The following is a 5,298-nucleotide window of genomic DNA, read 5'->3' as shown; positions in this document are numbered from 1 at the left end:
TTTTCTCCCTCATTTTTAATTAATACCATTTCTTTACTTTATTTGAAATATTTTGGCTATAAGAGATGTTAAACAAAACATTGATGTCATATGTAGAATGTATTACTTGTTTAAATGAATGAATACATAAATAAAAATTGAAACAAGCATGTACAAATAAACTATTAATTCATTTAGGTAAATAGTATTAAAAGATTTTATTTTACACAAAGTACAGTCCATTGGAAATACAAATATTTTAGTCATCTTTTTGCCTGGGCAGGAATATTAAGAAAAACAGGCATACTGCTGATACCATGGGGCACGGTCAGGTGGTCTGTATGTGCTGTCATTTGGTCTGAGCAGTCATTTATTCCCTCTATAAATGCAGTGATGGAACAATGGACAGATTGCCGGCACCTCTGATCCTTTTGCATTTAACTGACTTTACTGGTTATATCTTAACTTTTGAGACATTTCTTCAACTAAAGTCTAAAGGCTTTCAGAACACATATTGTTACTTTGTCATTCTGTGACAAATTCTGTTTATCTGTTTTAAGCAGGTTTTTTTTCAGTATTATATTGTTCTTACTTTTTCATTAGGCTGGTACTCACAGCTTAAAGGATGTGTCTCCTGTTCTTGGGATTGTTTATCTATATATATGTAATTTATATTTAATCTGTAAGTGAGAATGCAATCTAAGGGACTGGAACCCCATGATGGACTTGTTTCTACCTTATGCGTGCTGGTGCTGGGATAAGCTTCATCTCCATGGTTAACTAAATGAATGACAATGGATAATCAAATGCTACATACTTTATAGAGAAATAAAGGGGATTCTAGAAAAACTACGTCACTGTCTAGTCCACTTTTAAAACCTCTTGTTTCATGGCAGTATAAGTTTTTCCTTAGGTTGGAGCTTGCTAGTGAACTACATTACCAAGATTTCCACATCATCGACAATTTGGGAAAACAGTGCTACCTGTCCTGTGTTAAAAGTGTCAGTCTAAAGGATTGTCCAAATGCAGACCCTGAAAATACAGCAAAATGTTTGTTTGTTTCTTTGTTTGTTCATAAAATGCAAACTACAGAAAATAACTACCTGCTGTGTTCAGCCAGTCCACTAATCCTGTGCTTGCTCCATAGCTGACAACTACAATAGGTCTAATGTTTTGTTTTTTGTGGGTTTTTTTTTTCTATTTGGACTTACAGTATGTACCCAGCCACCAAAGTTTATCCATTGTGTAATTATATCAGCTGCTCCTGTGTATTTAAAAAGTCCTCCAGGTTGATGTCTGATCCATATTAATAGTATTAATTACTACTATAATTAATTATTTAAACATCCACAAGCTTAAACCAATCAGAACTGTCACTTTTACTTTTGGGATCTCTATATTTCAATATCCTGGGTCCCAAACACAATTTCTTTTTACATTCGCCCAATATTGTACAGTATGTCTTGTGGGCTTGTAGTCACTCAAATCTCAAATGGCTTTTTTCCATTTGTGTCTTCAGTTCTTGATCAAGTCGTTGTCTTTTTCACTTTACTCTGTTCTCTCGGCAAATCTATAAAAAAGAAAAATGACAAACCAGTTTCTTGGTTGTCGGTCTGGTGCCAACACCCAAAATTTCCTTCCAGGAACTAATTGGAAAGGCTTGGCTTGCCACAATATTAAAGCAACTACCTGATTTCTCACGTGCATTTTCAACCTCTCTTTTATCCTCTCTTATTTATTTTCACTTCTTTCCCCTGTTTGTAATTGTTCTGTACAAGTCTATACAGGACTAAAACATATGGTTACCACTACTGCATTGGGAAGTTCTCCTTTCAGTTTCAGGTCCAGCAGTTTACTTTACCTGTACTTACATCTATTGTCCAGTCTAGAACAAAGTTCCAGGAGTCAGTCTGGTCTCTGGATATCAGATCATTACAAAAGGTGAAACTGTATGTGCTGTCTGGAGCTACATGATAGTGTTCACAGTTGAGATAGTGTCCTGGATAGATTTGATATAGCTTTACATAAAATATGTGTGCGCAATGTACAATTAGGTGGATTATTGTATGCTTTGTGGTGATTAGAATTAACTGTACATAGAGTACACAGCTAATTTCCGTGGCTAGTGAGGGTTTACTTCCTTCTGCCCAATGTCTGGGTTGATGGCTGGTCATTTTAAATTCTAAATAAATAAGTAATTTGAAATTACAAATAATTACAAATAAATAAAGCTAAAACTGAATCTAGTTAAGTACTCCAACCCAGCCACAGGGGATGCACAAACGATTGTGTTTCTTTGTGCCGGTCCCAAGCCCAGATAAATGGGGAGGGTTACGTGTAAAATTTTGCCAAATCAATATGCAGACAACAATACAAATTTCCATACCGGATCTGTCGAGCCCCGGGTTAACAACGACCGCCACCAGTACTGTTAGTCTGAGTTAGTCAGAGTGCCGGTGGAAATTGGGCAACTGTTGGCCGAAGGAGAAGAAGAGGGGGGAGACGTGTCTGGAGGCAGGAGGAGAGGAGGAAGGTAAAGAGAGTGGAACTGAGGGTAGTAACTTTGAATGTTGGCAGTATGACTGGTAAAGGGAGAGAGTTAGCTGATATGATGGAAAGAAGGAAGGTTGATATATTGTGCCTTTAAGAGACTAAATGGAAGGGGAGTAAGGCCAGGTGGATCGGAGGTGGATTCAAATTGTTCTATCATGGTGTGGATGGGAGGAGAAATGGAGTAGGGGTTATTCTGAAGGGACAGTATGTCAAGAGTGTATGTCAGAGGTTAGTGGATTTTGCTAAAAGGATGGACATGGCCGTGGTGAATACATATTTTAAGAAGAGGGAGGAACATAGGGTGACGCACAAGAGTGGAGGAAGATGCACATAGGTAGATTACATCCTATGCAGAAGAGTCAATCTGAAGGAAATTGAAGACTGCAAAGTTGTGGCAGGGGAAAGTGCAGTTAAGGAGCATAGGATGATGGTCTGTAGGAAGACATTGGAGGTCAGGAAAAGGAAGAGAGTGAGAGCAGAGCCAAGGATCAAATGGTGGAATCTGGAAAAAGAAAAAATGCAAGGTTGAGTTTAGGGAGAAGGTGAGACAGGCACTGGGTGGTAGTGAAGAATTACCAGACAATTGGGAAACTACAGCAGATGTAGTAAGGGTGACAGCAGGAAGGGTGCTTGGTGTGACATCTGGACAGAGGAAATAGGAGAAGGAAACCTGGTGGTGGAATGGGGAAGTACAGGAGAGTATACAGAGGAAGAGGGTGGCAAAGAAGAAGTGGGATAGTCAGAGAGATGCAGAAAATAGACAAGAGTACAAGGAGATAAGGTGCAAGGTGAAGAGAGAGGTGGCGAAGGCTAAAGAAAAGGCATATGATGAGTTGTATGAGAGGTTGGACACTAAGGATGGAGAAAAGGACCTGTACCGATTGGTTAGACAGAGGGACCGAGCTGGGAAAGATGTGCAGCAGGTTAGGGTAATAAAGGATAAAGATGGAAATGTACTTACAAGTGAGGAGAGTGTGTTGAGCAGATGGAAAGAGTACTTTGAGAGGCTTATGAATGAAGAGAATAAGAAAGCGAAGAGGTTGGAAGATGGAGAAATAGCGAATCAGGAAGTACAATGAATTACCAAGCAGAAGGTAAGGACAGCTATGAAGAGGATGAAGAATGGAAAAGCCATTGGTCCAGATGACATACCTGTGGAAGCATGGAGGTGTTTAGGAGAGATGGCAGTGGAGTTTTTAACCAGATTGTTTAATGGAATCTTGGAAAGTGAGAGGACGTCTGAGGAGTGTAGAAGAAGTGTACTGGTGCTGATATTTAAGAATAAGGGGGATGTGCAGGACCGTAGTAACTACAGGGGGATAAAATTAATGAGCCACAGCATGAAGTTATGGGAAAGAGTAGTGGAAGCTAGGTTAAGAAGTGAGGTGATGATTAGTGAGCAGCAGTATGGTTTCATGCCCAGAAAGAGAACCACAGATGCAGTGTTTGCTCTGAGGATGTTGATGGAGAAGTTTAGAGAAGGCCAGAAAGAGTTGCATTGCATCTTTGTGGACCTGGAGAAAGCATATGACAGGCTGCCTCGAGAGGAGTTGTGGTATTGTATGAGGAAGTCGGGAATGGCAGAGAAGTATATAAGAGTTGTACAGGATATGTACGAGGGAAGTGTGACTGTGGCAAGGTTTGCGGTAGGAGTAATGGATGCATTCAAGGTGGAGGTGGAATTACATCAGGGATCAGCTCTGAGCCTTTTCTTATTTGCAATGGTGATGGACAGGTTGACAGACGAGATTAGACAGGAGTCCCCATGGACTATGATGTTTGCTGATGACATTGTCATCTTTAGCAATAGTAGGTAGCAGGTTGAAGAGACATTGGAGAGGTGGAGATATGCACTAGAGAGGAGAGGAATGAAGGTCAGTAGGAACAAGACAGAATACATGTGTGTAAATGAGAGGGAGGTCAGTGGAATGGTGAGGATGCAGGAAGTAGAGTTGGTGAAGGTGGATGAGTTTAAATACTTGGGATTAACAGTACAGAGTAAAGGGGGGTGGGGAAGAGAGGTTTAAAAGAGAGTGCAGGCAGGGTGTAATGGGTGGAGGAGAGTGTCAGGAGTGATTTGTGACAGACAGATATTATCAAGAGTGAAAGGGAAGGTCTACAGGACGGTAGTGAGACGAGCTATGTTATATGGGTTGCAGGAGACAGAGCTGGAGACAACAGAGTCAAAGATGCTAAGATATGCATTGGGTGTGATGAGGATGGATAGGATTAGAAATGAGTACATTAGAGGGTTGGCTCAAGTTGGACGATTGGGAGGAAAAGTCAGAGAGATCAGATTGTGTTGGTTTGGACATGTGCAGAGGAGAGATGCTGAGTATATTGGGAGAAGGATGCTAAGGACAGAGCTGCCCATGGAAGAGGAAAAGAGGAAGGCCTAAGAGAAGGTTTATGGATGTGGTGAGAGAGGACAGACAGGTGATGAGTGTAACAGAACAAGATGCAGAGGACAGAAAGATATGGAAGAAGATAATCCGCTGTGGCGACCCCTAACAGGAGCAGAAGAAGATACAGTATGAACAGCAGTATGTATTTATCTTTGGAAACCTTCTGATACCTTGCATAGTGTTTTTAGTTATTTTTTCTTGCTTCCACAAACATTATTACTAACAATGTTGATTTAGTGGAAAATTATTTATGGAATTCCATTAGATATCTGGCAGGGCTAATGACTTTCCAACTTTGCTGTGAGTTTATAGCATCTTGAAGTTCAGAAACTGTCAAGGATTTTCCAACTCCTCTGCGCAG

This window comes from Polypterus senegalus, chromosome 9 (assembly GCF_016835505.1).
Source record: "Polypterus senegalus isolate Bchr_013 chromosome 9, ASM1683550v1, whole genome shotgun sequence".
In the NCBI taxonomy this organism is placed as follows: Eukaryota; Metazoa; Chordata; class Cladistia; order Polypteriformes; family Polypteridae; genus Polypterus; species Polypterus senegalus.
The sequence above is the reverse complement of the archived record's forward strand: the minus strand, read 5'-3'. Positions refer to the sequence as shown.